We start from the raw sequence: 20,132 nt of genomic DNA, 5'->3' as shown, positions 1-20,132 counted from the left end.
TCATCTTACCTTATATATCTATTTTCTTCTGTGCAATAAATAAAATAATTTAATCCTTGGCTCAAGGAATATATCACACAAATATGCCATCACATAGGTGGGTAAAGATAAAAAGAAAGCAAACAACTTCATGCTGTCCATTCAATCATTCCAAATAGTAGAATTAAACCAAGGACCACTTCAAAGGTGATTGTTCAGGAAATGGATAAATAAGGAATCTTAATTCATCAGAGAATATAGAAACAGAGCTTAAAAATGTGGATAGATACTTAGCATGAACAATAATTTCATTACCAGGGCACAGAAATAGCTCAGAACCATTTCATTTCTATACGTTTATTCTAATGGTATTTGAGATACTATTTGAGAAATGGTTTTTCTGGAGCTAAGAATTGTTAAACTAAGGGCTCACATCATTACTCTATATGTGTTGATCTTATCACAATTACCCATCTGGTCCAGCCTCTATGAGTCCAATTTCATATGTATCCCCTCCAGCTCTGGTTCCTCAGCCTCTGATCTCCTTATTCCTATATTCCTATCTCTGTCTAGTTTGCTTTTACCTACTTTGGGATCTGAAGTCTTCCCTCACCGGCTGGTTGCAGAACAAAACTACTCAATAGTGATTCTCTGTGGAACCACTGATTCTGATGATTGTCATGACAAATGCACATCTGGTTTGGTTGGGCGGGATTTTAGTCTGCAGTGGTGGCCTAAATAGGTAGAGATCTCCCCATCAATAGGCTAAAAACAAGGGCTTTTTCACACAGCATCCACCACTTCACTCAGGGGCTGAGGGAAGGCAGTGAGAATTCAGATTAATTCCTGTTGTCGGACAGGAATTTTCTCTCTTTAAAACATTCATATTGTCAAGAATCCTAACTCCACAGGTGACCAACAGAGCTGGAAACAGATTAATTTAGGAAATGGGAATGGAACATTCATCATCTCTGCTGTATTGCTATAGAAAGGAGTTTCCCTGAGTGGGCCTGTTGCCCCCCCACTCAAAAAGGGATGTGGTCTTTTTCTTTTCCATATTCCAGGATCCAACAGCCCACAGAGTGGATGGTCTTTCTCCAGTTCCTGGGGGATTGTCCTGGTGAACACCTTTCCTCTGACAAGCAAAGTCTTTACAGCCCAAGTTCATGAAGTATTTCATTATGTGACTAACTTTAAGCATACAAAGCAACAGAGGGTCCTGTGGCACCTTTAAGACTAACAGAAGTATTGGAGCATAAGCTTTCGTGGGTGAATGCCCACTTCATCAGACATCTTGCGTCCAATACTTCTGTATTGCTTTTTACAGATTCAGACTAACACGGCTACCCCTCTGTTACTTTAAGCATACAAGTCACTGTGGAATGTTCATATACTTAAAGTTAGGCACATGATAGAGTACCTGCTGAAGTAGGGCCTCAGAAAATTACAAGGTCAAATACAAGGACATCTCAAGAGTTCTAGGTAGACTCAGCAGCTCTTGGAGCCAATCTGTAGATCACTTTCTTTGGCTTCCTTTCTAGCAGTACCCTGGCATTAACTTTTATCTACTCAACATGAGAATTCTGGTTATCTATATCAATCAGCTTGACTCTTGAGTTTTAGAAGGAAAAAGGGTTTTTTAACAAGCAATTATTTGACACATTTCTACATCTTCTGCATATTACAGGGTTTATATTGTGATGGTGTGGGTTGTCACTGTGGAATTGAGGGCCTGGTTCTAGTCTAGGAAGCTTTTGATTTTTCTGTGTCCATCTGCTGCAATTTGAACTTTCTCCTTGTAAGACTTTGAGAATTTAAACTAGCAGCTAAGAATTATCTTTCTTTCTCTGAATATTTCTACAACTCCTTGGTGTGGAGTTGGTATTTTGGGGGGATTTGGAGGGGTCTTCTGCATTTGTGTAGCAAATTGCCACTCAAGATGGCACTTGTGAAAATACAAGGTCTTCATTACCAGAAGGCAGTTTTCTTCTAGATTAGGGGTGAAATTCTGGATCCACTGATATGATGGCAAAATTCCCATTGACTCCACTGAGGCCCGGATTTCACCCTAGATCTAAAATTGGTATCTGTCAGAAGAGAACCATTGAAACAAATCATAACTTGACCGGAAGCAGAGAATGTGCAAAGAAAGGGAATCATAGTAATTGATGACATAAAACCAATCCGGTGTCTGAGGGCTGTTATTGGGCTTTCTTGTTAATATATGTGCTGATGTGTCTCTTAAAAACTTGTCAACTTTGGCAAGATAAATATTTCCTTAATGTAGGGAATATTTGAAAATATTGTAAATATTGAGATAACCAAGGTGTCCACTTGAAAACAAACTAGCAATCAGTTAACAGTAAAATGAGCTAATGTTGCTGATGATATGAACGTGGTGGGCTGGTAAATTCCATGGAACAAAACAAACAGTTTCACAAAGATTGGAATATTGGAGGCTTAGGGCCAGATCTAACGCATGTTGAGGTGGCCTTTAAATCAGGCCATAAATAAGCAGCTCAATGTAGGAAAGCACCAAGCAATGTCATGGGAACACTAATCTCGAGAGGGCATCGTATAGACAACTGATTAGGGAGAGAGACTCCGGGCAGATTGTTGATGCTCTGAAACCATCTGCACAGGATTTGGGAACAGAAAAACAAGGCAAAGCAAAAAGCGACAGAGTCCTGTGGCACCTTATAGACTAACAGATGAATTGGAGCATAAGCTTTCATGGGTGAATAGCCACTTATTCACCCATGAAAGCTTATGCTCCAATACGTCTATTAGTCTATAAAGTGCCACAGGACTCTGTCGCTTTTTACAGATCCAGACTAACACGGCTACCCCGCTGATACAAGGCAAAGCAAGGTTCTCTCTGTGTGAGGATACTGAGATATAGCACATCAGTTATTGTGGCATTAAATAAAGCACCAGTGAGGACACATTCGGAATATTGTTGCAAGCAATTCTAGTCACCATTTTATTGAGAGGAAATTACAGATACTGAAAATGTGCAGCAGGTGGCAACCAAAATGATTTTCTGGGGACAGGAGGGAAGAGGTTTTAAACATATGAGTTATGCTGATAAACTTTCCAATATAGCTTAAAGGAAAGAAGGCTGGGAGAGAAGGGGAAGTTAAAGAAATAAATAATTTCCTGAGAGGTAAGGAACAGATTGATGTCAACAAGCTGTTTGAGTCAGAGACAATAAATAATTCCAAATGAAAAGGTCATGAAATGAAGTTACTAAGCACTTCAGGCAGAGTCTGGTAAATAGAAACACCCGCTCTACTCCATGATGAACTCAAGAAAGGTCGGGGTGAAACATAGCTCCTTTTGTTTTTTTGCAATGGAGGTTTAAGGCCTCATTCAAAAACCACTGAAGTCAATGGAAAGACTTGTAGAGATTAGCTGCTCATTTAGCGAAAGATTCTGCTACCCTTACTCAGAGTAATGGCTGAAAAATCCACACCCTGGAGAGATTTAGCTATGTCGACATAATCCCTGGTGTAGACAGCACTAGGTTGATGGACATATTCTTCCGTTAATCTAGCTACTATCTCTCAGGGAGGTGGATTACCAACGCCAACAGAAGAACCCCTCCTGTCAGCCTAGGTAGTGTCTACACTGAAGTGCTACAGTGGTGCAGCTGTGGCACTGTAGCGCTTGAAGGGTAGACAAGCCTTAAATAGTACCACAACAGCACAGTTGATTTCCACATGGCTTAATGTGGTAGAATCTACCTGACAATGATGAAAACACAATGGCAGTCAGTCTGCACCAAAAGGGTAGTAGGCTGTGGTGTGCAATGTTATTGTCAAAGTAGTAGGTCAGTTGATATTTTAGTGATCTCAGATATTGTTGGTCAATGTAAATCACTTTCTTAATACCATTATCCTATTGAAGGATACTAGACCTGAGTGGATAATGTGTAGCAAATACCTGCACTGGACAAACACAGCCTCTTTTTCTGCCCATGTAATGGCCAGGAACAGATTGTGAGTCTCAAACATTTATTCTTTATTCAAGTTTAGTCAATGGATTATTTATCTGATCTGTGTTGGTCACTGATCACATAAGTCATGTAATATTTGTGGCATATAGAGCATTTAGGCAGTGTGGTGACTGGGACTAGGAACATTCTGAATGCATAGTTAAAAACATAAAAATAAAAAGAGCCTAAGCATCTGGAGGCCATTGCAGCTGGAGTCAGACTCATCTAAGAATGAAGTGGGGTTTCATGGAAGCGCCTCATTGTCCTATCTTGATTATTTTATTATTGTTCTTATTTTGAACATAATTAAATTCACACCAGAGAGGAAGGATGGTCTTGCAATTAAGAATGGGTCTGGTACTCCGGAAATCTGTGTTTAGTTCACAGTTCTGTCACAGCCTTCCTGTGTGACTTTGGGCAAGTCACTTAATTGCTCCGTGCCTCAGTTTCCCATCTGTAAAATGGGGTTAATAAACCTTCCTTTCTCCTCCCCTTTGTCTAGTGTATTTAGACTGTAACCTCTTCAGGGCTATTATGTATACAAACAGTGCCTACTATAATGGGGTCCCAATTTCTTGGAACATTTATGAGCTGCTGTATTACATATAATAACCATCTGCTGTAGTAAAATTGAAAGACATGTTTAGCTAAGTTGATTTAGGTAGAAATAACCATGTTATTTCTGATTCTTGAATGGATAATTAATTTTTATAGGTCAGAATTCAGCAAGCATACAGCGTATTGGGTTTGAACAATGTATGCATATTGAGTGTATGGAAAGATTCCCACCAATTCCAGTGGGAGTTGGATGATCAGTGTCATTGTCCACTACTTACTTAGCAACACAGTACCCACTAAAGTCAAGACTGTAGCATGCTGCTATTTCACCACTTTTCAATAAACTTGATCTTTCATATTTCTCATTGTACACTGTCCCCACCTACTTTCATACCTTGTTATTGTAATTACTGAGCATTATAATATTTGCATTAAATTTCACTGTTTGCATTTATTAGAACATTGTCATTCATAGGAATTGTGGTCAAACTTAGTTCTGTATATTTCAGTGTTTGTAATGCTTCAGATACTCACATGTGTACATATCCAGATAATCCCCTGAAAAATATCAGTCTGCAATTAAATGTAAATTCCTAAATGCAGAGGCTTAGAACCATCCTAAACCATATAGGTACTTTAGTATCATACTATAATACACACATTGGAGTCACATTCAGATTAGTTTAAGCAAATACAACTTCCACAGATATCAATAGGCAAATTCAGTGGTGATTTAAGTAGTTGTGTAAGGTTTTATGTTAGCCATAAGTTTGTCACCATTGAATTTGCCTCACTTTTCACACAACTGGAAGTAAAAAGTGCAATTTATTTGAAAACTTCATGAATCACAACATCTAGCTGCAAAAAATGTAAACAAAAATCAACAGAATTTGTATGACACACAGAGATCCAGACAAAGGCTTCATTGTACTAGCCACTGTACAAACACTTAGCAAGAGATGCTCCCTAACCCAAACAGCTTACAATTTGAGTTGATGAGATAGAGAAAGGATAGTAGAGGAAAAAGGCAGAGAAAGGTGAAGTGTCTTGCCCAAAGTCACAGAGCAGCTCAATGGTAGAGTGAGGAATAGAACCTAGGTCTGTTGACTCTCAATCCATCGCTTTAAACTAATCACTGACATAAGATTGTTACTACTAAATTAAATAAAAAGTTACTAAAGAAGTCAAAAAGCCACCATTGTGTTTATGTGCAGTCTTAATGATCTTGCTTCTCTAGAATGCTGCATAATTGTGTCTTCTGTCTGAGACAAAGGAGATGATGCTCATCACTTGTTAAATTAACATGTTAATTCAATACAAACAATAATTAGGCTGGCCATTTGTCCAGTTGTAAACTGGAAACTCCTGTTTTTGGAAAGGTTTGTCCCTATCTGGCACTGGAAGTAATTTTGTCTGGTATCATCGGGGAGGACAATTTTGCAGAGCACAGTGCTCTGTCGCTGTCAGCATGACCTTGATGTGTCAGTGGCTAACAACAACAGGCCAAACCCTGGCATCCTTTCTCAAGTAAAGCTGCCATTGGAATCCATGAGAATTTCACCTGATTAAGGACTTCAATTCTGTCTACATTTTCTACACAAGTATTTTTAGTAAATAACAGGATTTATTTTAAAATAACCGAATCTCTAGCCTTTGTCACTGATTTCAATGGGAGGAGAGTCAGGCCGAATTATCAGAGTTAATTTTGTTCAGTAAAATGGCAGCTCCTACTGGGAGACAACGGGAACATTCATAGTTCTGGAGATTATTGAAATAGTGACTGGAACTTTTGTTTTGAAACATTAGATATAAATAGAAATCCATATAATGTTTTCAGTATTCATTTAGCCCCGATCCAAAACCCACTGAAGTCAATGGCAATCTCTTCACTGAGTGCAATGGGCACTGAATTAAGGCCCTTAACTAGCTAATAATGTAACAGAACTGTACTTTTCTAAAAGATTAACATCAACAAAATTAAAAAAAATATCTTCGGCCCGAAAAATCCTGCTCAACTGTAGCATGAGAACAATTTGCCAAACATCAGATAAAACAGGAGGTTCCAATTTTGCAGAGCTTTAGGGGCTCCTGGCAGAGAAGAAAGCTGTGCATGTACATGCTGACAAGTACAAGATAAGCAAGTTTTCCACTCAATGGAATCTTGTCAGTTTAATTACCCTCCAGTGTGTATTTGCCATAGCCATTTTGGAAGTCAATAGTGATGATGCAGGTTCTGCTAGTTAGCAGGTAGCCATACTGTTTGTTTGAGTGGCCCAGATTAAAAAGAAGAGAAAATATTGCAGCAATAAAACTCATAGAAAGTATCCTTCTGAAACCACTTAGTGAATCCAGGCACAGCAAAATTGTAAAACTAAAAATCTTTATTTAGAAAGCAAGTTAAGGTTTCTAAGTGACCTATTTACAAAAACAACGAGGAGTCTGGTGGCACCTTAAAGACTAACAGATTTATTTGGGCATAAGCTTTTGTGGGTAAAACCCCCCACTTCTTCAGATGTATGGAGTGAAAATTATAGATACAGGCATAAATATACTGGCACATGAAGAGAAGGGAGTTACCTTACAAGTGGAGAACCAGTGTTGACAAGGCCAATTCAGTCAGGGTGGATGTGTCCACTCACAATAATTGATGATGAGGTGTCAATACCAGGAGAGGGAAAATTGCTTTTGTAGTGAGCCAGACACTCCCAGTCCCTATTCAAGCCCAAATTAATGGTGTTAAGTTTGTCTTAATAGTCCGTTTATGAAGGTTTTCTGTTGAAGGATGGCTACTTTTAAATCTGTTATTGAATGTCCAGGGAGACTGAAGTGTTCTCCTACTGGCTTTTATATGTTACCATTCCTGATGTCTGATTTGTGTCCATTTATTCTTTTATGTAGGGACTGTCTGGTTTGGCTAATGTACATGGCAGAGGGGCATTGCTGGTACATGATGGCATATATCACATTAGTAGATGTGCAGAAGAATGAGCCCCTGACCGTGTGGCTGATGTGGTTGGGTCCTCTGATGGTGTCACTAGAGTAGATATGGGGACAGAGTAGGCAATGGGGTTTGTTACAGGGATTGGTTCCTGGGTTAGTGTTTCATGGTGTGGTGTGCAGTTGCTGGTGAGTATTTGCTTCAGGTTGTGATCTGTGAGAGTGAGGGATCGTTTTCCCAGGATAGGTTGTAGATCGTTGATAATGTACTGGAGAGGTTTTAGCTGGGGGCTTTACATGATGGCCAGTGGTGTTCTGTTATTTTCCTTGTTGGGCCTGTCCTGTAGTAGGTGACTTCCTGCTATGTGTCTTGCTCTGTCAATCTGTTTCCTCACTTCCCCAGGTAGGTATTATAGTTTTAAGAATGCTTGATAAAGATCTTGTAGGTGTTTGTCTCTGTCTGAGGGATTGGAGTAAATGTGGTTGTATCTTAGGGCTTGGCTGTAGACAATGGATTTTATGATGTGTCCTGGATGAAAGCTGGAGGCATACAGGTAAGTATAGCGGTCAGTAGGTTTTCAGTATAGGGTGGTGTTTATGTGACTATCACTTATTTACACTGTAGTGTCCAGGAAGTGGATCTCTTGTGTGGCCTGGTCCAGGCTGAGGTTTATGGTGGGATGGAAATTGTTGAAATCCAGGTGGAATTCTTCAAGGGCCTCCTTCCCGTGGGTCCATATGATGAAGATGTCATCAATGTAGCGTAAGTAGAGGAGGCAGGAGTGAAAGTAACTTACAGGACTTATCGGTACTGCCAGAGTGCTGAGGGGGGCGTGGCCTCATGTGGAAAAGGCGTGGCCTCAACCGGAAGAGGCGGGACCTCTCAAGATTTAAAGGCCCTGGGCACCAGCTGCGGCTGGGAGCCCCAGGGCCTTTAAATCAACCCGGGGCTCCCAGCTGCAGAGGTTGCTGGGAGCCCCCAGGGCTCATGGGCAAATTAAAGGGCCTGGGGCTCTGGCTGCCACGGAGTTCCGGGCCCTTTAAATCCCGGCCCCAGCCCGGCCGCTAAAGCTGTGGGCGGGATTTAAAGGGCTCTGGACTCCCCACAGCCTCGGGAGCTCTGAGCCCTTTAAATCCCGGCCCCAGCCTGGCCACCGGAGCTGCGGGCAGTATTTAAAGGGCTCGGAGCCCAGATCCCTTTTAATCCCGGCCACAGAAGCCAGTGTGGTCCGGCACGTACTAGCTTACTTTCACCTCTGAGAGGAGGGGCACTAGGGGAAGAGAGCTGAGGAAGCATTGTTCTAAGTCAGCCATAAAAATGTTGGCATACTGTGGGGCCATGTGGGTACCCATAGCAGTGCCACTGATTTGAAGGTATAAGTTATCCCCAAATCTGAAATGGTTGTGGGTGAGGACAAAGTCACAAAGCTCAGCCACCAGGTGTGCCATGGCCTCATCACGGATACTGTTCCTGACAGCTTGTAGTCCATCCTCGTGTGGAATATTGGTGTAAAGAGCTTCTACATCCATGGTGGCCAGGATGGTGTTTTCAGGAAGATCACCAATGCATTGTAGTTTCCTCAGGAAGTCAATGGTGTCTCGAAGGTAGGTGTATTTACCTATCACATCATTAACACAACTCAAGCTTTTAAAGCAAGGAAAATAATAGTTAAGGTATTACTTAATAAATATTGCACTTCTGACATAAACAAATATATTCATAAGTATTGTTATCTGAGGATAAAAATTCAAATTATTTTGCAACTATAACTCAGATCCCTGGATGATGTGGGGGAAGGTTCATTATTAATTTAGTTATCTTGATTTTAATATTTATACATTTCCTTTTAAGGGCTACCATTAAATAGGAAATACCAGTTACAGATTTAACAGTTGACAAGATGTATATGGTAAAGTACTTATAGTATAGTATTGTATATGTAGCTTAATATGAAAAATATATAATATTATTGATTTAGGGTAAATATATATCATATGGGCTTGCATATGAGGCAGATCATTATGCTCATGTTAATAACACATCACTTGTAGTTTTCATTTTTACATCTATGTTACAATATTTGGGTTGGGGTCAGATTCCAAAGATTCCAAACTTTAGAAGTGACTGGTCCAATTTTTGATTCAGGTGCCACCTCTAATATTTAGTTCTTTTCCTTTTTTTCCTGAATAAATCAGCCTCAGCAGTCTCCTAAGCATATTTTGTTTCTTTTCTCTGAGTCTACCTCCAATTTTAAAATATTTTTGAATAATGTAATCTGTGATGGCCACAGAACTGAAGGCATTGTTAGCGGTTGTGATCTAGCCATCTAATAAACAATAGAAAAGAATTATTAGCTGTCTGGTCTGTGATGTGATGCTCCTGCATGTATAGCCTTAAATCACACCTGATTTGTTAATGTACCTTTTCTTAGATTGTAAGCTCTTCAGGGAAGAGACCTGATATATTTCTGTTTGCATAGTGCCTAACACAGTGGAATTCTGATTGTGATTGGGGCTTTTAGGTAATGCAATAAAAATAAATAACATTAACATATCTCTTTTGACATTACTACTTTTCAAGTTTCTTACTCTAATTGAATCTCTCTCTTTTCAATTAATTTCCCCTGGATATAATGTATTGACTTCAATCCATGTGATAATGTTCAAATCCAAGCCAATTATAAAATGTTTCACTAAAATTCAGATACAAAATTCCAAATATATTACTTCTAATGCATTTCCTTCCTCTGCTAATTTCATAACTTGTATCAAAAATAATCAAGTTATCCAATAAGCTTTACTCTTTATAAACCAGTGCTGGTTAGTTGTCATGATTTTGTCATTGTCTAAAGATGAAATTCATTCCTGTTTGGAGGACTGTCATAAAGCCTTAGACATTCGCCTCTTAAGTCCCATGTGAGCCCCAGGTTAAAAATTAAAATAGGGCTGAAGTGGTGCACAGGACCTTGGTCTGTACCTCTGCACTGGGATTAAGTTTACCCTAGATGCTTAGGGTTTTTTGCTCTTGAAAGTAATCAGGATCATTCTTTTTAAAATATATCAGCCCCACATTAGCTTTTCTGTATCTTCTGGTACTTCTCCAGTTCTCCATGACTTTTTAGAAAAAATGTTAATGGTTTCATAAAATAGCTTATTTCTTTAGCAACCTTGGATGCATCTCATCTGGATACCCTGATTTCTGTGCATTCAAGTTTTCCCAGTTATTCTGTTACCTGCTTTTTACTATAGCTATGCTTACGTATCTCTATTGCTGCCTATTTGTCCCCGCTTCTGATTTACAACAGAAGTTATGTATTTCAAGAAATCTCAAGACCACTTATGCTTAGAATTCCCTTTTTTCTCCTAATGTACCCCAGGACCTGACAGGGCAGAAGTCAGTAATCATTGACTGCAACACTTACAGTCATGCCCAAGTTTGAAAATTTGGTTCTCAGTTTCTTCAACAAATCTAACAATTGGTCCTAAAATTAGAATAACTGCCAACATTACAAAATCAGAACCCAATCAGAGTCCCACTGAAGTCAACAGATAAATTACTATAGTCATTTGTGGGAGTAGGATCCGTCCCACAGATCAGTTGACAATACATCAAGCTATGTCTCTTTTATTCAGTAGGAGCAAGAATAAAAATTCTGGAATCAGACTTAGTTGTCAATTAGGACAGAAGATGGAATGGAGTTTGCTTTTCTTTGCCTCTAATGGTACATTGGCTCTGATTATGTCAGTAATTGCAGTTAATAGTGATAAGACATCAAGTGCAATAACACAACAACATTTTTACAGAGACATTTTTCTGCTCAGAGCTACACTTTAAGCGCTGAATGTAAACCATATGAGGAGGGCAGGTGTAGATCAATGAAATAGTTTTATTAATAAATTTTTAAAGTACCATTTTTCTCTGCCTGCTCACCATTTTTCCTGCTTTCATGCTAACCAGATATATTTCACAAACCAGAAGACTTTGTAATTCCATTTTCTATGGATTCTAAAAAAAAAAAAGTCATCTGTATGAAAAAGGTATAGCATTGTTACTCAGTTGAGGTCACTTTCTATAAAATAACAGATGGACCCAAACTAAAACCTGAGGTCTGAACTTTGGAAAAGTTTTGATCAAAATCCAGATCTGAACTTTATTGTGTGGGTCCATCTCTAGTTAAATGATCTGATGTGGACCTGGCAGATTAATTTCTACCTTATAACACCATTTTATATTAATAACTAAATCATTGCATTATTTAAATAGGGCACACTATCCTTGATATTTCTGGTGGAGATTGTAATGGTTAACAGCCTGCTTTATACAACAGGAGTTGAACTGCCAAATAAAACAAAACCCAAGAGCAAGACTGCGAGTAACTATTGGAATCCAGAGAGGAAAAACAAGTACCACATTCTCTTAGTTTTTCTTTATTGATAAAATAGTCTGATAATTTCTGTAGAAAATTCTCAAATAAATATTTGTTCTATACTCTATACACTGTAATGTGCATTCTCTGTAGGACCACCAATAAGAGCGCTGCTTTTCATATATTTCTCTTATGTTATCAAGGAAATTAAAAACTAAACAAAAACAGGGTGGTCTGGGAGGAATATCAGAAAATTCAGGAAAAAGGCAAGAACCTTTTGAACTATTGTTTAATTAATACACTTACCAAAGGGCATGTACCTGTACAGGTCATGCCACAGGACAAAGAAACTATTACAGCCAATACAGGTCATGCCACAGGACAAAGAAACTATTACAGCCAATACATTCCACCTGCTAGCTGCCAATTACTCCCAACCTTTTTTCATTTGAACAATTAACATGCTCCCTCCAGGCTAAAAGGAGCCTAGAAGAGAGAAATCTCTTTGCTGAAACCAAAACAAGTAAATGTTTCTTAATAGGTTTGCTTAGCACCTATGTTCTATTTTCATTATTCTTTTATGTTGTTATTTGAAGTCAGGCCTTTTTGGAGAAGTACAAGCAAAAAACAAGTCCTGTGGCAGGCTCTGGTCTCTTGTGAGTCTGAAGAAAATATTACATTTTAATCACTGGTAGAAATGCTTATTATTATTGTGGGTAGCTGGATCGGTAGGCGCGGGTGCACCCATGTTTGGCTTTTGCTGATAAGATGCCAAAACACCAACCTTCCCCATATGTCCTTATAATATGCTCCCTGGACATGTATTCTATAAAGTAGTGCAAATGAGATCATATACTGTACTGCTGGTGTATGAATTTATTATTTCTTGTTTGCCTTTGGAGAATAATGTGACTTTTTTTTTCTTCTTTAACTATCGGAAATAGTCCTTTGCTTGGTGGGTGGGAGGTGAGGTCTCCCCACATGCTTTTGACATATGTTGTAAAGCTCAGTAAGTCAGATGAAAACCAAGCATTTTGAATTACTTTCTTATTTCAGTTTCTGGAATTCCTGACCAACTTTGAGAGCAAAACCAGATGCTAGGGTTTAGGGGAGGGGTCTTCTAAAATGTTCTAAGTGTCACAGTGCCCAAGGAATCAGAACGTGCATGAGTTTGGCTCTTTCTTACCCTCTCAACCAGGGTTGTATATCAAGAGGATCTCACCTCCAGGAAGCAGTGACTCACTAACTCAGGATTCTAGTGAGATTGAGGGGGTTTCCACACTGGACCTTCTGTAGGACTATCTTTCTTTCATCTTAGAAGTTATCCCACCACAATCCACATTTCAACAGCTGTGTATGAAAAGTCATATTACAGTTCAAAGGACAGATGGTCTCTTCTGAGGCTGCACTCAATGCCTCGTGGTGACTGGATGCTAGTGCAACCATAACTCACCTAAACTTTGCCTGCTTCTGGAGATATAAAAATGTTGTTCCCAAGTGCTCTCTCTGGTAGTTCCTGACACCTGTTTCTCACCTGTGGTAATGTTGGGCACTAAGATAGATTGGGTTTATCTTCATTGGAGATTTAATTCAACCATGAATTTTCTCCGTAACATGCTCCACATTCACACAGCAACATGCCTCAGCTATGCGATAGTCGTGCCATATGGTGAGGCAGCTGCCACGTCTTCAGGTATATCGCAGACCCTGAGTTAGCTTATTGCTAACCCAACGTAACTGCAGTGAAAATGCACAGCCAGTCACAACTGTCAATTTTGTCTCTCAAGCTCCCTGGGCACCCAATCCTGTATAGTATCTTGCCATCTGTCTGTTCTCTGATCCCTGACTGGAAGAGGCCTATCTTCATATCCCACTGCTTAGTGTCCTTGGTCCCTTGCTGCTTGCAGTTTCTCCTGCTTTAGTTATCTCTGGTCATCAGTATGGTAGCAAGAAGAAAGCCTGGTAAGAAGCCCATGGATCAGTGTGCAGTCACCCGACTTGCAGAACTAGGGGAGGACATGGCATCTTAGTGGGACAAGATGGGTGCAGTCATCTTTGTTGTTATTAAAAAGGACACTAAGAAATATTTATCTTCTAATCCCAGCTAATAATTTAGTTGTGGGTGGATGAAGCATCATTATGCTTTTCCCCCTTGTTCTCAAAACCCTCCTCCTTCTCTCTTGATCATGCTGTGCAAAATGGCAGACAAGTGGAGAAGAAAACACTGAAAACCAGCAGCGTACAGTAGCATTTTAATATTGGAAAAGCATTCTGTGGATGTTAAAGACTTAGAAGTTAAAAGCAAAATGTGGCTTGCCATAACACAATCCTTGAAGGCACTACCAGCAAAACAGTTCAGCCTGTTAAGGCCCCATCCCACAAATGGTTTATTGCTGATCTTTTTTTGCTCCATTCTTGGATTGTAACAAAATAGAATTTTCCCTTCACTAAATGCTCCAGGTGGTCTCTGATTTCTTGGTATGGAAAGGCCTCTCTCTGCCCCATTACAACTGGTAAGCCATTTTCATCATTTATCACTTCATCTGTCACAAGATGCAGAAAGATTTTTTATTGCATAGCTGGATGGTCTCCTCCCCAAGACTTGGAATAACTACTCTTTCTTCCACGCTGGGATCTGCAGCAGCCTGGAGTCTTCCTCTTCGCCACCCCCAATCCATCCCATCCCCCCCAAAAGAAATGTCTTGGAGAGTTGGAAGGTAAAATTAACTCAGCATTTGTTTTACTGGAAATAGTCCTTTACAAAGCTTCAGACCAGCCAAGCCAGGGAGTTGCTTGGCTAGAGGATCAGCAAAGGAAATGGCATTTGTTTAAAGATAAAAGTTGATACTTTTATCATATGAAATACAGCATTTGCTTGATCCATGCCTCCATGTTCACAAGGCCCTGCGCTGTTGGTGGCTTCTGCTTGTAACTGCAAGCTGATGCCTACTTCCTCTCTGGGCATCTATGAAAAGCCTGTGGCCATCTCTTGGCGGCAGCTTCTGCAGAGACACGCCAAAGAAACATTGCAAAGAAACAGCAGCTGTTGGCCCCAGTTATTAGGATGAGTAGGATCCATACCCTCAGCACTAGCACACTGCCACACCAGCTTGAGTCCTGCCAGAAAATGAATATCTTGGGCTTGGAAAGGGTTTTTAACTGGCTTGGCCAGTTTTTGTATTGCTTTTGCCATTTAAAAGATTTAATGTGCCAGTTTCCCCCTACCCCCACTTGGGGCACATTAAAGCACTCTACAGTATACACCCCTGTAGTTCAGGCTGCAGCACCATGTTAGGGTAAGGTAAGAAAAATGATAAAATAACATAAAAATACATAGGTTTCAGCCATGTTAGTCTGTAATTGCAAAAAGAACAGGAGTACTTATGGCACCTTAGAGACTAACAAATTTATTAGAGCATAAGCTTTCGTGGGCTACAGCCCACTTCTTTGGAGGCATAAAAATACATATTGGGTTTTGTGTGTGTGTGTATAAAATAGTTCTCTGAAACATTTTAGTAATAATTAGCTATAGTTGACACAAGAACCTCTTTTGGTGGTGGGTGGGGGCTAATAGGAGTGGCCAGCTTTTGTTGGTGGTGGTGGCCAATGGCCAGTTTCTCTGCATCTCAGAGGCGGCAGCCCTAGGCCCAGGCCACTTCCTCCCACAATCCCCAGAGCGATCAGACAAGTTGTTCTACAACACCCTGAGAGTGGCGCATAGGATTGTGGTTCTATGAGCAGTAGGATACATACCCAGATATCAGAGGGGTAGCCATGTTAGTCTGTATCCACAAAAAACAAAGAGGAGTCTGGGGGCACCTTAAAGACTAAGATTAATTTAAAGATTTATTTGGGCATAAACTTTTGTGGGTAAAACCCCCCACTTCTTCAGATGCATGGAGTGAAAATTACAGATACAGGCATAAATATACTGGCACATGAAGAGAAGGGAGTTACCTTACAAGTGGAGAACCAGTGTTGACAAGGCCAATTCAATCCGGGTGGATGTGCTCCACTCCCAATAATTGATGATGAGTGTCAATACCGAGAGAGGGAAAATTGCTTTTGTAGTGAGCCAGACACTCCCAGTCCCTATTCAAGCCCAAATTAATGGTGTTAAGTTTGTCCTAATAGTCTGTTTATGAAGGTTTTTTGTTAAAGGATGGCTACTTTTAAATCTGTTATTGAATGTCCAGGGAGACTGAAGTGTTCTCCTACTGGCTTTTGTATAAAACCATTCCTGATGTCTGATTTGTGTCCATTTATTCTTTAATGTAGAGACTGTCCGGTTTGGCCAAAGTACCTGGCAGAGGGGCATTGCTGGTACATGATGGCATATATCACATTAGTAGATGTGCAGGTGAATGAGCCCCTGACGGTGTGGCTGATGTGGTTGGGTCCTCTGATGGTGCCGTTAGAGTAGATATGGGGACAGAGTAAGCAACGGGGTTTGTTACAGGGATTGGTTCCTGGGTTAGTGTTTCTGTGGTGTGGTGTGTAGTTGCTGGTGAGTATTGCTTCAGGTTGGGGGGCTGTCTATAAGCGAGGACTGGCCTGCCTCCCAAGGTCTGTGAGACTGAGGGATTGTTTTCCAGGATAGGTTGAAGATCGTTGATAATGTGCTGGAGAGGTTTTAGTTGGGGGCTGTACATGATGCCTAGTGGTGTTCTGTTATTTTCCTTGTTGGGCCTGTCCTGTAGATACCCAGATATCTGTCCTGTAGATACCCAGATATCTGTATTGTCTCTCTGACCAGATACAGTGCCAGTGCAGACACTGGGGATGACAGACACTATAGTTGCACTCTAGTGCATTAGGCTACCACATGTTGACTAACCTGTGATTGCTTAACTTGTGGTTAGCCTGCACTGAAGAGGTCAGAAGTGAAGAAAGTTACTGGAAACAAAACATATTAATTGTGCTGAGGATGTTCTGACATAAAATTCTCAGATAATCTAACTCCATTACCTAAGGTCAAGGACCTGTAACTATGTAACTGTTCTCACTCTGTTTTCTGTGTACCCACCTTTACCATTTTAATTTATACCTGTTTATAGACAGAGTGGCCATTTTGTTCTCAAAATGTTGCAGACATTAGAGTCTCCCCGAAAGTACTGGAAGAGTTTCAGTAATGCCACTATGGCTTCAGCTCCCACAAAGGAAAAATCCTAACTGTAACCTCCATGTGATAGAGCATGGTAACATTCATTGAATGGCAAGTACGGCTCTGGGGACTGAGCATTCACTGGTGTAAGCAATCAGCCTTAAAAAGTGCCAACAACTAACTTGGGTAGAACAGTCTCTGCTCTGAAAGCAGGAAATGGCTCAAATTTTTGTGGATCAGGCTCAGAAGGTTTGGATAGCAATTGATCTAGATAAATTACAAACGCAAACTGCTGCAGGGTCACAAAGTGGGCAGCGCCAGTGGACTACTTGGCTCCTAGGTTCTTCGTGTACCATACAGTCTTCATGTTTGAGTAATTTAAAACATGCTACCTCATCCAGAGTAACTGACGTGCTGTCTTCCAGACAACAGCAACAAAATTGGCAAAGACCTCGGCATTGCAACCTGGAATGTAGAATTCACTTACAGGAAGATCAAGAGAGGTGGTTGAGGCAATGGCTAGAAGGAAAATCCATATACTGTGTCTGGAGGAAACTAGGTGGTATAGAGGCAAAAGGAAAAATCTTGAAAGATGGATTTAAAATGTTTTGGTCTGGAGCAAGAAAGAATATGAATTGGGTAGCTGTCATCAATGACCAAGAGATTGCTGAGGGTTATATGTGTGTTGGCAGCATATGCTCTGCAACAGGGTAGACTTATGGAAGAGAAGGAGAGCTTTAGAAATGAGTTGGCAGAGTTGATGGTTATGGCTGAGAGTAATTCCTTGTAAGTGGTATTTAAACTGCCATGTTGGTAAAGGGAGCCCTGTAGAAGGAGTGGTGAGTAAATTTGGCTTTGGTAAAAGAAATGCAGAAGGAGAGAGGTGGGTTGAGTGCGGTTGTTCAATGGGTTTTCAGTGGGAATACATGGTTTGCGGGGGGGAGAGGGGGGGAGAGAATCCCACATGGTAACATCCTACAGTGGAAAAAGTAAAGCCCAGGTAGACTGTATTTTGATAAGAAGAGAACATATGAAAATGGTGAAAGATGTAAAGGTTATGTTGAACGAATATGTGGCAGAACAACATAAGGTATTAATAGCAAAAATCCAACTGCAACCTGAGAAAACAGGAAAGAAGATGAAATAGAGAAAGAAATTGCAGTGGTGGTTATGTAGGGGGGAAAGAATGGAAGAGTTCTGCCAAATAGCAAAGGAGGGCTTTCATGCTTTGCCAACAACAATGAAGTCAGTGGAGGAAGAATGGAGGAAATTTAAAGAATGCTTCATTAAGGCATTGGAGGCAACATGTGGCAGAACAAGTGGTAAGATGGGGTGTTTTCAGAGAACAAACTGGTGGTGGAAGTCTGATACACAAGAGAGGTTAGAAAGAAAGAATTATTTAGAGAGAGTGTGGGGTCCATTGACCACAGATGTGCCCCCTTGTGGCTGAGTCTAATAATTAGCCTGTGCTCCCTTCCAGCATTTGTTTATACTGTGGCGGCTCTCCCTTTCTGTGACTCAGCCCTCTGCCAGGTCACTCTATAGTCCATCCCGCTCCCCCACTTGCAGGGTAACGAAGTCCCACCAGACAAGCTATCTATATGCTGTCTCAGGAAGTCTTCTGTTCTGACTCCAGGTCCCATACCACTTTGCTAGTGGTTGGTAGGGGAACCCAGGACCCACTACTCCAGGTTCCAGCCCAGAGACTCTATGACTAGCAACCTAGGTTTGCTCAGGCTCAGACCCTGTTGCTATTTACCTGGGCTTCTTCCTACCCTACCTCTCTATCTCCTTGCTTATGTCTGGATTTATCACTAGAGCTTCCTCTGCTCCCAATGGCTACTTCTCCCTTCTTGGCCTCTTGCAGGATTCACTAGCCCAGAAAAGGTCCCAGGGCTTACTCTCTCACTGGACCTTCTCATTGTCTCTAACCAATTCTCTTTCTTTCAAGAGAGTGACTGCAGGCCCCTTCCCTGCACCCCTTCCTACTCGTATTTCCTAGCTTTATACTGCTCCCCCAGCTAGACTTCCTGTGCAATTAATGCTTATCAAGCTCTGGCTTCCCTCCAGATGTGGCTTGTAAGTATAATTGGCTGCTTCTGGCCCACATTAACCCTCTCAGGGCATGTGCAGAGTGGACATCTTATCATAGAGAGTTTGAGGAAGCAGGTCATGACAATGAGACAATCAAAAATGTATACAAAAAAGGGGGAGGGGAGAAAGACTAAAAAGGAAGTTGCTAAGACAAGAATGGAAGCTGAAGAGGAATTATACAGAAAGTTGCTGAACGATGATGGTAGGAAATCTTTGTGTATGAAGGATGGAAACGGTGGTGACTAACCCTAAAGAAGTGAAAGCAGCAAAGAGTCCTGTGGCACCTTATAGACCAGGGGTAGGCAACCTATGGCACGAGTGCTAAAGGCGGCACACGAGCTGATTTTCAGTGGCAATCACACTGCCTGGGTCCTGGCCGCCGGTCCGGAGGGCTCTGCATTTTAATTTAATTTTAAATTAAGCTTCTTAAATATTTTAAAAACCTTATTTACTTTACATATAACAATAGTTTAGTTATATATTATAGACTTATAGAAAGAGACCTTCTCAAAACTGTAAAATGTATTACTGGCATGTGAAACCTTAAATTAGAGTGAATAAATGAAGACTCGGCACAGCACTTCTGAAAGGTTGCCGACCCCTGTTATAGACTAACAGATGTATTGGAGCATGAGCTTTCATTGGTGAATACCCACTTCGTCGGATGCATTGAAAGCTCATGCTCCAATACGTCTGTTAGTCTATAAGGTGACACAGGACTCTTTGCTGCTTTTACAGATCCAGACTAACACGGCTACCCCTCTGATACCTAAAGAAGTGGTAGAGGTATGGAAAAAGCTGTTAAATGAGAAGAGAGAGTTGTGAGTGCAAGCATCACTAACAATTATGGGGAAGCCTCAAAAAGTATTGATTTCTGCAGAGGAAGTAGAAGCAACACTGAATAAGATGAAGAATGGTAAAGCAGCCCGTGAAGATGAGATAAGTGTTGATATGATCAAAGCACTTGGAGATACTGAAGTAAAGTGTCTTAATTGATTACTATGTGTTTGTGGGGATCAGGAAAGGATACCAAATGATTGAAGCATGGAATTAATAGTGCCTTTTTGGAGGCGTAAGGGTGATGCAAATGATCCAA

Source organism: Trachemys scripta, chromosome 5, assembly GCF_013100865.1.
Source record: "Trachemys scripta elegans isolate TJP31775 chromosome 5, CAS_Tse_1.0, whole genome shotgun sequence".
Classification (NCBI taxonomy): Eukaryota; Metazoa; Chordata; order Testudines; family Emydidae; genus Trachemys; species Trachemys scripta.
The sequence above is the reverse complement of the archived record's forward strand: the minus strand, read 5'-3'. Positions refer to the sequence as shown.